Below are 18,303 nucleotides of genomic sequence, written 5' to 3' on the forward strand. Positions count from 1 at the left end.
CTACAGTGTAACGGCCAACTCCATGTGGAATATGAGTGATGCTTAAGGAAGAATATGCACATACAGCATGCATGTGAACATGTACTACAGGCGTTTGCTATTACACCTACTAAAATTCTCACCAGGGGCAATCAGATTGCAAAATAATGTTTATTTAATGGACATGATTCCATGTACTTTCAGCCATGGTGGAAACTATGCAAGTGCAAGGGAAAATGTTTTAATACCCAGAGTAAAAAACTGAAACATAAATAAACACCAACTTGAAGCTTTTACTGAAGCTGAAAAATAATGTATATAATGTACTGAAGAAAAATATAACAAGTGACGAGTGTGGGGTTCACAAACATAATGAAGGCTATAGTGTATGTACAACAATTTAAACCTGAAAGTAGAAAGCATATCTACAATTTCACAACATCTAATAGATTGTAAATCCATTAAAGCACAATGAAACAATTAATGTTAACTGAAATAATGGTATGTATTTTATGACAATCCAACACAGAGGATTCATTTGTTGCCTATGGAAGCCCAGAACTGTTATGAAATGCAGAAATCGTTATAATAAAGAACTAAAAATAACAAACAATGACAAAAAGGAACCAAACACTAGAAAACCTAAACCAAAGGACTAGACTGAGGCCAGGCCAGCAAGACAAAGAAAAGAAAACTCAACACAAAGCTCAAGACCCACTCACAGTGCAAAGGAACTTAAATAGGGAAACTAATTAGGGGAACACAAATCAGGTGTGCACAAACAAGGAAGGAAGTGGGGCAGACAACAAAAACAGAATGTGAGTGAGGGTGCCCTCTGATGGTCTGGGGAGGAATCATCCATGGTGGACATGCCAACAAACAAACAAACTAACAAACAAACAAGCAAAAAAAAGTCTTTTAAGGTGCTATGTCATTATTTCTAGATATGATGGTCTACCAGCTTTACTGGCTCAGACAGTGTTTTGGCATCTGGTATCTCATCATAGGCTGGATTTTTCAACATGGAATTGGCCCTGTTCACATTTTTAGCTTTAGCTGGAAGCAGCCTTCGGTAAGTACCTTTGCTCCAGCTACAACATCACCAATGGCTGCGTCGAATACTGTTTTTGAAAAATGTTACAGAAAATCTGTGAACTGTAGTGCAATCAAAGAAACAGCTTGGAAAATCAGCACAAGTAAAGTTTAGGAGGCAAATAAACTGCAACTGCTGTGAGTAGAAACATTCACATTCACTATGTGAATGAAGCTAGCTTCTCAAGCCAACCATCAGAGTTTAAGCTCAGGTTTGTGTGGCTCTTCTTTCCTCCTCATCGCCTGGTAGCATCAGTTTGACTACCACCTCGCTCTCAACTACATTTAACACCGAACAAACAAAAATACTGTTAACTTCCGGTTAAGTAGAAATACAGCTAGCTAATGTTAGTGAAACAATGCACTATGCAATCTTTCACATATCCACTGAGCTGAAATGGGGCAAATATGAAATAATACATACACAACAGCAATTAACTAGATATCTATAGTTACTCATCATCAATGCTATGGTAGCCTTAACTGACCTAACGTTACCTTTCCTTCATAGCTGTGAATGAATTATTCCTAAAAATAATTTATTCAGCATTGAATCCTTCATTGCTGAGTGTTCTCCAACAATTCTGGACACATCTTCAAAGATTAGTCTTGGCAACATCGGTAAAGATTATGTGATAAAGTTTTCCACTGTAAGCAAAGGTGATAATAATGCTGGTGTTTCTCTGGTAAACAATCAGGTAAATCATTTTACGTACACCCGTTTTTTTGTGAAAAGGGCCCATGGAATGTAGCCAGATAATGGCCTGTATCAGCAGGCATTGCTCATTAGCTAATACAGGCTTATTTACAGTGCAGTCTATGACATTGATTGGTGTCTTGTTCTGGCTCTGTACTACACCATATTGGATTTGGTGCTAAAATTATTATGAGTGTTATTGTGTCAGGCAGTCAGCTTAAAGATACATACTGTAAATGTACATATTTTGGGCGAATTATTAACAGTACACTGGACAGATGATCTGTCTGAACCACAACTTGCAGTTACAGATGTACCAGTAAGTTCAACGCAGGTCAACTGGGTTTAGGTCAGGTGACTGAGCAGTTATTTTACCATATTTAAGACCTAAAAACTCTGTAGAATCTTTGACAGTATGTAATTGGTGACTGTCTTGCTGCATGTTGAAGGGCCAACCAGTGAGTTCTGCATAAATCTGAGCTGGTAAGATGCTTCTGTCCACTTCTATGCCCAGAGTCCAGCATTAAATCACACCATTACTCAGGATAATTGAATCGAGTTGACAGGCAGTCATATATCTATCATGTTTCGCACATGAGGTGGGATGATTTGGGTGGCTCCTTTTTATCTTCACATTTCCTTTTTCCTTTATTACACAGCTCATCTGTCCATAAAATTTTGTCCCAGAATTCATTTTATATATGACTTTTAAAGCAAATTGCATTCTATGCTTAGGTTTGCAAGTGTATGGTGGTCTTTGACACATTAATGTCTCAATCCTGTGGAGTAATTTTGAGTAGTATTTGTTTATAAATGAAAATATTCTGTTGTACTTCACTATTAAGGTTTTTTTTTTTCAGGTTTGCTATGCTCAGCAGTACATTTGTGCTTTGTCACACTGTATCAAAACAGTTTATTTTGACACAACTAATTTTTATGACTGATGCTACTTTAGTTTTCATTTATTCCTCAATAAAAATAGCAAGAGAATATAATCAGCAATGACATTCAGGTACTGAAAAACTGCTACAAACTACTAACCACAGTTAGTCCAGTATAGCTTGAACTAGTGATAGCTCAGTATTTTATACTTATACTTTATAGTTGTTATTTCCGTCAATGACACTGATGTAGGGCAATAAAAAAAAATAAAAAATAGGCAAACAAAATATTTATATAATATTTATAGTAATGCACTTGTTCAAATGCATTATTGTTTCATTTGTAACCACCTAAAGTGGCACAAACGCTGCATAATGTCACCCTAATAATAAATGATTAACAAACGTGTTTCTAAATTTCTAATCATTGACATGATGAAGCTTTCTGTAAGGAGACTTTATTTAACATGCTCTTTACTCTCCAATGTATTTGTAACATGACAGTTGTCATGCGGTTTCTCAGTAACAAGACAAGTTGCATTATTTACTTTTCTTATTAACTTCACGAGAGAGAGAAATGACAGGCAGGTGAGGTAACGACTGTTTATAGCTATAACCTAATGATAACAGGATCTAACCTGTCTCATGGACATTCCACAACATTAAATGTAACTATAAATCTATAAAAAGTAAGATGTCATTCATTTATGAGTGAAAAAAATGTTGGCAAATGATTGTTATATAAATGAAATAAAACACGGATTCAGGGCATGCTGTTATTGGAAATAATCAACTTTGGGGCGGTAACAGCATTGGACAACCCTGTTTTTGGCTATTTTTCTATGACATGACCATGTTTTATTCCTTAAATATTCTCTCTCTCTCTCTCTCTCTCTCTCTCTCTCTCTCTCTGATATACAGTATATATACTGTATATAAGCAAAACTGGATGACCCTTACTCATTGCTGCCCACTGTTATAGTGAGAGATGTGTTTATTTTAAAATATTTATCCAAAAAGCATGGCTTTTAATAAAGTTTGAGAAATGAGGCACAATTATGAGATCAAACTATAATAAAGCTTATATTCCTATTGCAGTGTCTGCATAATAAGATGTTAATACCCTTTCATAGTCTAGATCCATTTTGGGATTTGTTTGCTCTCTGGTGCAATTACAGTTAAATATACAAATACAAACATCTTATCAGATAATTAGTTGTTATAATTTGTTTAATTTAAACACAGTATATTAATATGCAGTTGGCCTTACTTTCTATTGGCTTACATAATGCCTATTTTTTATTACTTTTATTGTACATCTACTCTCCTAATTAATATTGGTGAGATGATTTATGGAGATATTTAATAGTGGAAATTTTATACAGGACATTCAGTGAAATATAAGGACATATTGGTGAAATAATAGAAAGGAACAAAAACAGTAATGGTGATAAAAGATGAGACTATACCTTTCAAGTGGTAACCCCTTCCTTGAATTAATGATGTATTCTGGGAAGTCTTGTTGAATAATAGATCTATTGTGGCAATACCTCTGTTGAATAATATATTAATGGTGGTTGGAATGTGACGTCTGTATTATAGATATAAATTGGTGAACTGCAGATTTCAACACAGGCACATAGGAATGCCAAAAAAATCTTGTCTTTGAGAATTCTTTTTTATTCAATATGAAACAGCACAATTTCTGATTTCTATGATCTTAGATCTTAGAACTTAAATTCTTTTGATTATGCTGTTATGTGTCACGTAATGCAGGTAATTCAGAATGATGACGGGTGCAATTGCAGTTAAAGGGTTTATTAAAAGGCAGGCAGACAAATCCAAAACGAAAGACAGGATCAGAATCAATAAACAGGCGTTGGTCAGGTGATCAGCAAACAGAGAACACTGGACATAACAGAACAGAGAAACCGAGAAACTATATGAAGTCAAGAAACCAAGAAAACAAACACAGAACAAAGGCTTTGTATGGCTCAGGCGGCAAAACACTGAAGCTCAATACTTTGCTACGTAATACAGAAACACAAGGGTATTAATAGACAAACTAATCAAAAGGGGTAACACAGAACAGATGATGACAAAGATGACACATAATGGAAACAACCAATCACAGGACAAGGGCGGAGACAGAACATAAACAAAAACAAAACACACGTGGAAACAAAGACGAAACCTGACAACCCGGAAGCACGTACTGTCATGCTTCAGGCAGTTCATACGTGCTGAATGCTCTGGGGAAATTTATGTCATTATTATTCATGACATGTAATGACTGCTTACGTCTTCTAATGTGTGGTAAGCCTTAGCCTACAGTTCAAATGCTCTTTCTCTTTCTCTCTCTGTCTTTTTCTCTGTCTCACACAGTCTCCAACCAATCTCGTTTATGCATTCATGAAATTGTCCAATCAGCTAATCATTGGCAGCAGCGCATGAGTTTCACTTAATGTAACATCAGAATGGGGAAAAAATGTGATCTCTCACCTCCACCTGTGATGCTTTTTCGCTTCATCACAATTGTAAAGAGTGATTATTTATGTTCCCATAGTTTTCCTGTCAGCTCAAACCAGTCTGGCCATTCTCCTCTGATCGACAAGGTTTCTGTCCAGAGAACTGCCATTCACTGGATGTTTTTAACACCATTCTATATAAACTCTAGACTGTTTTGCGTGAAAATCCCAGTAGATCGGCATTTTCTGAAATACTAAAATACTGAAATAGTCTGTCTACTTGTTGTTTAAGCTGTTTGTAATTAATTGAAAAGTTTCCTAGTGTTAGAATAGGCAAAATCAGAGCATTCCTGAATAATTTCAAAAAGACCAAATCAATCACCATCAATCAAGCAACAGAGGCCTGAGTCAGAAAATCACAGCATGAGCAGCAGCCAGATTTTCTGTGTCATTACATAGTGCTGATTGTGAGTTCTTTAGCATGATAAGACATCTCTGCTCAGGACCCTACAGAGAAGCTCTTAAAAATCTGAGCTGAAAAACTGCTGATGATGACTATCCTTGGCAGGAGTTTGAATGTGCAGCAATATTTTTATTTATTTATTTATTTATTTATTTTACCCAAAAGATGTTTAAGCATGTCCTGCAATGACCCCTGTCTAACAATTCCTAGCTTTTCTTACTTTCATTATCAGAAAAAAAGGTACTAAACTAGGGGTTTAAGATACAAACCTCATGGGTATGTTTGTGTATGTTTAGGCATAAGAACATAATTGTAAAGGAATATCACTGAGGTACATAACTGAACCTTATGCACTGCGGTTGTGCAGTACTTTTGCGGGCACATTTACATTGTTTGTTCTTTGGAGAACAAAAATGTATCTGTACAGTACCTTTTTCTGACAGATTTGATAGTGTGAGAAGGGCATCCTATTTTGGCAGTCTTTCTGTCCCAGTGGCTCACACCCAAAAAGGACAGGTGTCTCTGTACTTATCCAGATGGCACTGCAACTGACTGCAAAGCCTGAAAATCAGAGGAGTGACAAGTTAGGTATGGGTGAAGTCCATTCTTTTGAGCATCATATTACATATACTGTATCAAACTCAAATATGTGTACTATAATGGAAAGTATAGTCATTCTATACCAGTACAAAGTCTATGCTGGACTTTTGTGCAGGTTTGAGGATGCTGTCAATCTGATACCTACATTTTTTTCTGGTGTAAGTGCTTTCTCACACCCAGGGAAAGCACTGATGTTTTTTGTTGATGCTCTAAGGCTTTTTCTAATTTCAGACCCAGGGAGTCCTTAGAGAAATAATACTTGGAGAGATGCCTAGAATTAGCACTATAGATGATCTCTTAATCTTCTACCAGCTTTAATTAATATTTACCTATACACAATGTCTCTTCATAATGTAGAAAATCTCTGCTTTTTGCTTCTATGTTAGACATTTCTGCATTGCTGAGTAAAAACCAATAGACTGTGCTGCCATGCCATATACAAAAAATAGACTTCAACCTAATGACAAATGAATGACAGTCTTTTCAGCAAAAAGAAGTGCTAAGAAATAAGCCATTACTTGTGCTATTTTCTCTCTGCTGATTCCGACGGTTCTTGTATGACTCAACCTGTGCTTATCTATCATTCTCAGTGCAATGGTTAGTAGGCCATGGAAGAAGAGTTCCACCTCTGGAGCGTTTGGTGTGTGTGTATTTGATGTTATAGACCTGTCCCCTTTCCTTCTTTCCTTACTGAACAGGTGAAAACTCTAGAGCCAAGTATGCTCTTGAAAAACACCATGTTTTATGGAATTAAGAAAAAAAGTCTCACTAATTAAAAAACATTACAGGAAGCAATGTAAGTAAACAATAATATACTCTATAATAGAGTAAGGTGTGTCTGTTGTAAAGAGAAGTCTACAAGCAGGATAAGTGTATAAGCATTAATCTTACCTGTAGCTAGACTCCAATATCTTTCAGAATTGTTATTACATGTTGACTGTAGTCTCTACTCTGGTGTTCACTGAGGTAAACATGCACAGGGAACGGGGAAGGTCAGCAACCTTTTATAATCTTTATTTTATAAACAATCTGGTCTCATGAGCCTTTAAGGGTTACACATACAGGAATATTCTAGACTTGTGATTGCTCCAACAAAAGCATTAGCATTGTTCATGATGTTTTATTAAAAGCAGGGTTTTCATTTGAAATATTGGCTTCTGGTTTGACACAAAGAGAATTCTTAGGAAGCACCTCCCAAGTAGCATAATGATGTTTTGGGTAGCTATGTGATACAATTTTGGGCCAACATTGGCAAAGGAGCACTTTTCCTAACAACCTTGTCAAAGTTGACCCAAAACTGGCTCAACATTGGCACCTGCCATAACAACTCTGCCACTGTTGTGCCAATGTAGGGACAACATCGGTTAAGAATCACACGGTAAACAAACCAACCATCTTTGGCTCAGTGTTGGTCCAATATTGACAACCATACCCCGATAGCCCAATGGACAAAATTACATGTCTGTTAGTTTGAAACCTACAGTTGTACCAGTCTTAACCAGAAGACAATTTCTCTTTGTGAAAAAACATACTTTTTTATATATATATATAAATTGTACACTACACTATTAGCAATGGTGTACTACGCTATTACAAGAAGGTTCATGTCCATATTGAGGAAATTGAACCATGTGTGTGTGAACCTCAGACAGAATTCAAGTTCTGTTCATTAACATTAGGGAATTGTTCAGTTATCACCTTGTGTTTATTGACACACCAATATAGGCATTATATGTACTTTAGCTAGCTATTGTATCTAGTTAGCTGCTAGTAAACAAGCTCACATTTTTCTGAGGTAGACATGAGTGAGATTTCAGTATCAGTGAGTCTTAATTTTGCATTGTCTTATTCTTAGCAACCTATACAGCAGTAGCCAAATGTGTTACAGTTGATAACCATAATAATTAGGATTTTGCTCACCATTCACATTAGTTAAGTTTGTTAGCTGGCTTGCTTAGCACTTTGGGCCAAAAAGGGTTTCCAGTTACCACAATATTAACCTAAAAAAAATCTGACTTGATAGGTTCAAGCTATGTAGCCTATTTCATACTAACTAAGCTGAAAATGTAACACTCCCCAAATAATTTTTTTAGTATCTAAATTTATCTTACAGTTAAAACATTTGACCCAAACACCACTCTGTACTGCATAGTGGTGTATGATCAGAATATATCTGTCACAATACCTGTTGGAGACAAGTGCGCACGGGCAGGGTAGCCTGTGTAGAAACGACAGAAGAGTAAACACAGGAAACAGGCAGAAATCAGGCAAACAATCCAAATGAGGGAGGGCAGGGAATCGTAATCGAATAACAGGCAGATAAGTCCAAGAACCAGGAAAATCCAGACGATAGCTAAAGGCTTGGTAACACAACTAAGTCACGAGAACTGAGAGTTTACTTCGCGAGGCGTGGAGGTTAACGAGGCCTTTTATAACTTATGAGGCCTCACAGGTGTTGGTACTCAATATTCAGGTGAAATTGAGTGCGGGCATGGCCGGGAAGTGTAGTCCTTGTCCGCCATGTTTGCAGGCAGCGCTGCAAGATGAGTATTGCGGCTGCGTGTTCGCTGTGGTGTAACAGAGCCCCCCCCAAAGGGCTCCCTCCGGGCTTCCCTCTCCTCCGGGGACCCGGCCTCTCTGGATTAGCCGCATGGAAGTCTCTGCGCAGACTCATGTCCAGGATGTCCTGGGCTGGGATCCAGCATTGTTCCTCTGGGCCATACCTCTCCCAGTCTACCAGATATTTGAGTTTACCTCTCCTACGTCTCGGACGCAGTAAGCTGGGTGGCCTTCAAACTCTAATGTATCCGGTGGATGGTCCTCCGGCACCGATGTGGTCAAGGGGCCTGTTATCACTGGTTTGAGGAGCGAGACATGGAACGACAGGGCAATGCAACTGTGCTTCGGTATGTCCAGGCGGTATGTCACCTCAATAATTTGCTTCAGGACTCTGAAGGGGCCGATATACTTAGGCTGGAGCTTCTTGCCCGGGAGGGGTGACTTTAAATCTCTGGTGGAAAACCACACTGTATCCCCTGGTTGATAATTGGGGTGATCCCTCCGGAGCCGGTCTGCCTTTCGTTTGGCAGTGCGGGAGGCCTGCACTAACCGTCGATGGGCGCGTTCCCAGACCTGTTCACTCCGGCGGAACCACTCATCTACCACTGGTGAATCAGTGGGGGAGCCATTCCAGGGGAATAATGGCGGCTGGTAGCCCAAGACACACTGAAATGGGGTTAACTGGGTGGCGGAATGCCGTAGCGAATTCTGTGCATATTCCGCCCATGGCAGGAAGTGGCTCCAGTCCCCTGGATTGGTGGCACAGAAGGTTTGGAGGAACCGTATGACCTCCTGGTTAGCCTGTTCTGCCTGGCCATTAGCCTGAGGGTGGTACCCAGACGTGAGGTGAACGGTGAACCTCAGCTTCTCCATAAACCTGGCCCAGACGCGAGACGTGAATTGTGGACCCCTATCACTCACGATCTCCTCTGGGATGCCGAAGTATCGAAACACATGTTGGAACAGGAGTTTGGCTGTGGTAAAGGCGGAGGGAATGGCCGCTAGTGGAATGAAGCGCAGGGACTTTGAGAACCGATCGACGATCACTAGTATCACAGTATTACCCTGCGACTCAGGCAAGTCCGTTATGAAATCCAGGGCCGGGTGGGACCACGGGCGGTCAGGCGTGGGTAGCGGTACCAACCTCCGGGCAGGTAGAGCGCGCAGCATCTTGGACTGAGTGCACGGAGAGCATGAGGATACAATGCGCTGTACCTCCCTAGGCATATGGGGCCACCAATACTTCTCTGCCAACAGATAGTAAGTGCGACGGGCTCCCGGATTAGTTCTTGACGGTGCCTCTTCAGAACGAACTGCTTCCCTGGAGGACAGGCTGCCGGGATACGTGACCTGGGTATGCGGGCTAAGGCTCGATCTAGGGTCCACTCCAGGGCCCCAACGATACAGGACGGGGGCAAGATATACCCTTCCTGGTCCTGCCGCCCCTCTTGGGAGTGGATGTGAGATAGGGCATCGGCTTTTGGACAATCCAGACGATAGGGAATCGTAATCCAATAACGGGCAGATAAGTCCAAGAACCAGGAAAATCCAGATGATAGCTAAAGGCTTGGTAACACAACAAAGTCAAGAGAACTGAGCATTTACTTCGCGAGGCGCGGAGGTTAACGAGGCCTTTTATAACTTATGATGCCTCACAGGTGTTGGTACTCAATATTCAGGCGAACTAGAGCGCGGGCATGGCCGGGAAGTGTAGTCCTTGCCCACCATGTTTGCAGGCGGTGCTGCAAGATGAGTATTGCGGCCGCGTGTTCGCTGTGGCGTAACAATATCATCTTTCCAAGAGCAGTTAACCAATAAAAAGAAAGCAAAAACTATATTTTTGACGGCAAGGATACTTTAAAGCATAAAACAGGTGCCTACTCAAATTGGCATGTAAGTGGCTCTAGCTTTTCTAACTTTTCTCTTTTTTTCTTTTGTTTTTTATCACAATACAAAAAACTTAACTGCACCGGTGAGGAAAGAAGTGCTTTTCAGGATGTCTTATCTTGCTCTGAATCATTTATATAGGTATGCCTATAACTATCAGCCAAAAGGAACGGAATACCCCAATTCATAACTTACCAAATAAAACACACACATTTACACAATTCACCTCAAATAAACCAATTATTATAGCACATCATATCTTTTGTGTGTGTGTGTGTGTGTGTGTGTGTGTGTGTGCGTGCACTCATGTGGAGGACTAATACTAGATGATAGGTTTGCTCTGCAGTTCCAGTGGAACAAGATGAAGAGCTCATCAGGGATTTATTCACAGTGTGTGCCGATAGTTCAGCTGATTAAGAACCAATCCGGCAGTGGCACAGCTGAGAGGGCAGAGACTCTTCTTCTGCCTTTCCAATGTCTCTGGAGTAATCACAAATTGCATAAAATATCCAATACAGGTTAGAGGAGAGAGAGGACAGCATCCAATCTCCATCCAATTTTACCATTCTCCCTATCTCTTTCTGGCAAGCTTGAAAACAAGATGAGATTGGTCTGTAAGGGAGCTGGTTCAGGTTGAGAACGAAGCTCTCCATGGACAAATTCACTCAAATGTTTTTTTGTGGTTTCTGATTGTTGGATTCAGCATGAGCTAATGTGCAGTAATGGGCCAAAGGCTTGTAAGAGTACATAATATATTCAGTAAAATGGAAGAGTAGCGGGACAAGGGGCTATGAGAGAGCATATTAGGGCCTTCATATCACAATAATGGCCTGGATTATGAACATAAGAACAGCAAATCTTGATATGCTCATTTTATTTATGTAGCGTAGACTAACTTAATAACATTTTGTGCTGTCATTAGCTGGCCTAAATGGCACCCAGCTATTCATCAACATATGTAATATTGTTATCTATTTTTACAGATCAATCTGGTCAGGTGCATTTCAGCTCCAGCAGAATATCCTTAAATCTAGACTTTCAGGGTTTTATTTTGTGGTAAATAAACAGAGAGGCCAATAAGATAACTTTCATGAAAATTTAAATGTGAGGGAATGCACTTGCATGGTGGTGGCAAATCAATAAGGATTTTTTTTGAAAGACGATAACATTTTTATGTTCAGCTTCTCTGATGGTGTGAAAGAAAAGATGCATGTTTTATTCCAAAATTCATTACTGTAGACATTTCATCATCACACTGATCAATATTCAATTTATAACAAAATTCAAAATCTGAAATACATTGTTGCAATGTAGTGAATCTTATGTTATAGGATTATGGGAATAGTTATAGGCTACTCAATTTCACATAGCATACGTGATTGGGAAGATGCTAAAGCTGAACTCTAGGTACCTCTGGGAAATATCATATAAAATGAGGATGCTCCCTCAAATCATGAGTCTGTCATGATTGCAGTCTACAATAACAATAATAATAACAACAACAACAACAATAATAATAATAATAACAGTTGTTGGTTGTGTTCTTGACCAGCAAATATGCTTAATTTATAGTCAACCACTTCATATATTTATATTCATCATATTACATATTAAAAGTGCAATGTTTCTACTGTATTGATTACATGGAACAATGGTTTTACTATTTGGCTCCAAGTTTACAAACACATTTAAGCAGTTAGGCCTGAAGAGAAAACCTAGAGAACAGTGGCTAAGAAATGTTCTGTTATCTAGCATCTTTGGAACTATATACCTTTAGTGCAAAGAGGAATGTTGGAAATTTCCCACTGAAATGCCATATAAAGAAGCTGCCATTTGGCATGTATTATTCACAAGCTTTTGACTTGGTTCACATCAATTTGCACCACCAGACAGGAAAGACAGTATTATTCCATTTAATATCCTGAAATAAGAAGAAGAAAAAGCTTTTATTTGTCACATATACATTACAGCAGAGTGAAATCCTTTTTTTTCCCGCATATCCCAGCTTGTAAGGAAGTTGGGGTCAGAGCGCAGGATCAGCCATGATACAGCGCCCCTGGAGCAGAGCTGGTTAAGAGTCTTGCTTAAGGACCCAACGGTGGCAGCTTGGCAGTGCTGGGGCTTGAACCCCCGACCTTCCGATCAGAAACTCAGAGCCTTAACCGTTGAGCGACCACTGCCCTAAATTCATCAGACAGAAACAAGTAACATTTCTGAGTTATTAGTATGTAATAACAGGCAAAAGTATTATGTTTAATCCTTCTTTGTGAATGCATTTACAAACGTTAACACTACTGTATTTAAAAGAACAACAGTTACTTCAATATAATACACTCTTTTAATTTCTGCCAGTAGGTCAGGGTACAGATTTATTACACATGAGATTTACAAGTCCAGCAGTAAATTTTGGCTGTAACAAGCAGAATAGAATAGATAGACATTGATTGATTAGATCTTGGCCAGGATTTCCCAGTAAGATGTAATTACCTGTCTGTAGTGATAAGATCGTGAACATAGCACTTCAATCTTGTTTTACTGGCAGAAAGCACTAATCACCACCTCCTCTCCATCACCGCTGCCTTAATCTTACTCACATCCTCTGTAGTTGTACCTAATATACAGCAATGTTTTTCACACACCAACTGTTCATATAGATAACATTCATCAAGTAAGGAGTAAAGTATGACAGATCATTTTTCCAATATCAGCATGAAGTGTGTTATTCCTCTTATAACCCAGCAATTTGCTAACCATTACGATTTAAAATCTTTAAATAAATGACATAATTTTTAACCATTTCATGTTGCATACTTACACTATAGCAGCTATAAATAGTTATTTCCTCCCAGCCTCTCTTTATTCCTCTTTGTTATTCCTCCAAGTCCCCCCTTGGAGTTAGCTGCAGATTGCAAAGTGTTATGAGCATGGTTTTTATGTTGTGTTTTGGTTTTTGTCATGTGATTGTCTGAAGATATATTTTTTGTTGTGAATTTGAGTCTTGTCTCCACCTCTGGCCTGTGATTGTATTCAGTCCTGATTGTATTCACCTGTTTTCTACTCTACCCTTGATTAGTTTGTTTGTTTCTACCCCTTTTTGTCTCTGTGCCTTCATGAAGTCTTACCATGCATTTTGCTATAATGTGACATTCTCGATGTTCTGGTATTACTTCCTGGCTTAGGACCTCACCTATTTTCTTGGTTTTTGAGTATGGGTTATACTTGTCTATATCTGCGTACTTGTGTTCTGAGACCTGCATGGTATAATGACAATGATTATTGGATTTGCCCTAATAAACTCAACACAGAGGATATTCACTTGCTTCCTGCTTCTCAACGTATGTAGCAAAAAAAATGTAGCTTGTCATCTTAAGGGGTGGTCACACTACACATTTTGTTCCATTGACTTTCTTTCATATGCATGCGAATGCTAGAGTCCGGAAACGCAAGCTCATGCAAAGAAGTTTCGCGTTTTCGCTGCGTTCCAAAGTTCTAGTTTGGTGAGCCTACAAATTCGTATCACGTGAAGATGTGTGACCAGTCGACATGTCATGACGTGACCTCTTCAGAAAATCAAAGATGGAGGAAGCACTGATTATAACGGTATCGCACCATACTGTTTTATACAATACAGCTATAAACGAATATAAAATCAACATCAAAAGAGAAGCTGCCTGGATTGTGGTGTCCCTACATATAGGAACAGATAGTATGTTTTAACATTGAAACAAATATATAAAGAAACAAATATGTTGTGCAAGCATGTCAGAATCCACGATGTGTGGATTAAAAAACAACAACAGTGCCTTGGTGTGTGATGTTATATCCAGTTAGCGCAGCAGTCTCTGAAGAAATTTCCCTTGCTGAAAGTCTAGTGTGTCCAGATAAACTGGAATACATTCTGTCCTGAAGACACTCCCATGGTAGAAAACATACTGACTGCTACAAAACCCTGATAATGGAGACTCCTTCCATAAATGTTAGACAAACATCTCCTTACAGAAAGCTTCAGCATATCAACAATTAAACATTTTCCTTTGTTAAATTATACACTATTTCCATTTATATATTTTTTAGCCTTAAATTACGTGGAGCTTCCGCCATGCAAGACCCTGTAAATGAGTCGTTACTATAGAAACAATAATGTATTAGAATGTACTAGTGCTTTAATATAAACCTTTGATTTGAATTACAGTTGGCACTACTGTCAGAGCTGCTGTTATGGAAATTTACTCAAGCCCGTCTGACCAGTAGGTTTTAAGATTTCAAGAACTCGAGAAGTCGAACAGAAGTCATGAGAGAAGCTGCAGAAAGATAGCAGTCTCGTGATCCCAGAAGGAACATTCGATCCTGCATCACATCGTCTCTGCATCTTGTGATTCAGACGCAGCTGTGGATTAAAGAGTAATACATACAAGAGCATACAATTCTATTAACCAGTCTTGAACAGCTTATTTCGTTTTTATAATTTAGAGTGGTTAAAATGCATCAATGCTTTAACACACTATGTGTAGTCATTACTGTATAGTCTTCAGCTGTGATTACAGCTCATTTCCTCAAAATATAAGTCTACATTGCAGTCAGAGAAAGACCCATCTGCTGTAATGGAAGACACAGAAGTAGAACGCAGATAATTTGGTCTCAAATAGACTCTGCAAATAACAAACAGCTTTATAAACTCTCCCATAATAACGGACAAACAGCTTGTTAGCAAGAGGAACATCATTTGGCACTTCTTAACAAACAAGGGATAACAAATATAAATGAGCATTCTTCTCTCTTCATCTCTGCTTTGCCAGTTTGTGGTGAACAGATGCAGAGAGCCATACTGAGAAATTAAACCTGCATAGAGCATTAAATCTGTCATCGCCATTACCCAACCGCATTATTCATTTTTAAAGCTTCGCCCGAAAAAGAGAGGGAGAAGGAAAATTGATCATATTGTAGGTCCATGAAATGTACCCAAAAAATCCAATTACAGCCATCTGTCAAACACAGTGAATGTTCAGTCAGTCTGCTGTAGTGATGAAACTCAGGAGAAACCCTGAGTATGGCTGGGATATTTAATTAACACCTACAGCAACTAGCATGATTGTCTTCTCCTTAAACTCCATTACCAAGCACCATCACATCTGTGTCCAGCTGAGATTGATGCACAACAACCTGCCTTAACAATCGTACTACCAAAAGAGACAGAGATATAAGGAATGTGTGTGTGTGTGTGTGTGTGTGTAGTTTAAAGTCAGAGTTGTATGCCCTTTCTCTCTCCAGAAGGCTTAGTTTCGGTCAGCGATGATGAATGTAGACCTCTGTGCTCCAGCTTCGCCTCCCACTGTGCGTTTGAAGACAAATGGAGCATCTTCAAAAGGCCAGAGTTCACAGTGAAATTCGGACTGTATTCAGGTGGAACTGAGATCACACTCTGTGCTACCTTTAAAATGCTCAGACCAACCTCTATCTCTGTGTTTAACACTTCTAAGGATGCACATCAATACCAAGTGCGGCGGAAAAGACTGTGCATACAAATGCAAACTAACCAGGTTGGTGAGATACAGTAATGACATTCAAGAGGAAAAGTTGCTAAATGTTGCTCCAACCAAGACCAAAGATGTAATTCCATGATTGGGCTGCCATTTAGCCCTTATAACATTCAAACATATATTTAAAAAAAAATAACATTGGATGTAAGAAAACATGCATTTAACCAATTAAAAAAGTGTTAACCCCATCTTAGGCAACAATATCTAATTTTTCAGCAGCTCATGACCACAGACTTTGGTGGGGAAGGACAACACTAATAATGGTAAAATGACTATCACACTTGACTAATGCTATAGGTTACTACCTGGTGAATTTGTAGAGTAACCCCATAATTGAGAGTTGAGAGTCAGCCATCATACAGTCATCCAGGTTACAGCCTAGCAGCTAGTTTTAAGAAGTTTTAGACATAACTTTGTTCAACAGCAGGTGTGTTCGCCAGGTTTCAGCACAATTTCCAGCCCAACTACACCTCGAAGTCCAAACAAAAGCCCTGATAGTAGCTCAAATAGTTCAGGCACTGGACCCCAGAGACAATCTTTTATTTTTCTCAGCCTTTGCATAGGAAACAAGGTCACTGTGGTCCACAAGCATTTCTAATGTTCATACATTATCCACTCCATAATCCCCCTTTCTTTTGCTTTTGTGTGTTTGTGGAAATTTGTTAGATTCGTTTTGATTATTTGCTATAAAACAAGATGCCCACACATTACTTCTTAACTAGCACAACTTGCCATAAAAATCATGATCCTGGCAATCATGTCATTAACCGTCCTGTCTGCTGCTGCTCCTCCTCCACTGAAAATGTTCATAGAGTGAGCATGGATTCCAGCCTCAATGGGCCTCTGTTAGCACTTATTGCAGTTGCCATTTTTAAGCACTAGGTATAGTAATAATGCTATGAAGCTAAATAGGGCAGTGAGCATGCATCTATAAAGGTGAACAAATCAATGGAACATCGGTTTATATCTGTCAAAGAGTAACTTTTTCAAAAGTTATTGGTCACTCAAAAGAGGCAGCAAAAAAAACATGGCATTGTGAATAGGAACTTTAGGACGATTAACATTTGTTGAATGGTTTATATATATATATATATATATATATATATATATATATATGAGATTGGGCTCTGCTCCACCTGCCAGTGAAAAAGAGCTTCTTTGTTGTCATTGGCTGCATTTTGCTCTTAATTGATTTTACCACAGAATTAGCAAATACACAAAATGCGGTGAACTAGCATCCATCCCCGCTAATGACATGAGTACATTAACAACATTCTAATGAATTCTAATCAAAGTAAAATAACTTTTTGAAATGATTAATTTACTTTCAATCTAACATCGATGACATGGTTGTACTTTTAAAGTAACTTCAAAATAGTTAGTATCAAAATAATATGTATTTTAAGGCTCTCCTGACTACCACAAATGTGTGAGGCTGGTCCTAAATGATTATCTTTCTAGATTATCCTGTGGTGTGCAGTGAGTAAATCCAATGTGAACTCTTCCAATGTGTGGCCACGCTGAAACATATTCAGTATTTACGACTGTAGTGTGAGGAGGTAAGCTTGTATAAACTCAGTTCTTAAACACGTGAAAGTTCTGAAGTCTCGTTTGCTCACAAGAAATTCTGCAAGAAGTCAGATTCTGAAAGTTGGGATTACTGCTCAGGACTCTTGAATCTAAAGAGACCCCGAATCTGTTCAGGGCAATTTTTGTGGTATGGGGATTTGATGTTTGAAATCGGTCATAATATCTGGGGTTTTTGACATTTATAGTGTCTGCTGGGATTACTGAGATTAAGAATGACTAGAATGCATGATGTCTGCCATTTTGTAATTTGGACTGGGTTCAGCAAAGTAGTGAAGTGCAGTTTCCATGAATTTACAGTACATCTAATCAGCAATCTCATCAAGATTACCCCACACCTGCTGGCTTACTCATCCTGTAAGCATTGGGTGTGAAATTGAATCTGTGACCTTTTAAAGACCTGATTATGAGGGACAGAGACCTGTTTATCTGGAGACAGGATTGACCTCACTTAGGTCAGCACATGGATGTTTTTAGAATATACCCAGTATATGAAATCATAAAAATTATTCAAGGATCATAAAACAACCATAGAAACACACACACATACACA

The 18,303-nt window shown here is 38.8% G+C and overlaps 1 long non-coding RNA gene across 1 annotated transcript; it reads left to right on the forward strand.

The window, feature by feature from the left end:
* Nucleotides 1-289: 289 nt before the first annotated feature.
* On the forward strand, nucleotides 290-16,614 carry LOC128606584 (uncharacterized). The gene is made up of 3 exons (XR_008385707.1): nucleotides 290-1,051; nucleotides 12,632-12,830; nucleotides 14,819-16,614. It is a non-coding gene; the product is annotated as an uncharacterized LOC128606584 (long non-coding RNA).
* Nucleotides 16,615-18,303: the final 1,689 nt, after the last annotated feature.

Source organism: Ictalurus furcatus, chromosome 4 (assembly GCF_023375685.1).
Source record: "Ictalurus furcatus strain D&B chromosome 4, Billie_1.0, whole genome shotgun sequence".
Taxonomy (NCBI): Eukaryota; Metazoa; Chordata; class Actinopteri; order Siluriformes; family Ictaluridae; genus Ictalurus; species Ictalurus furcatus.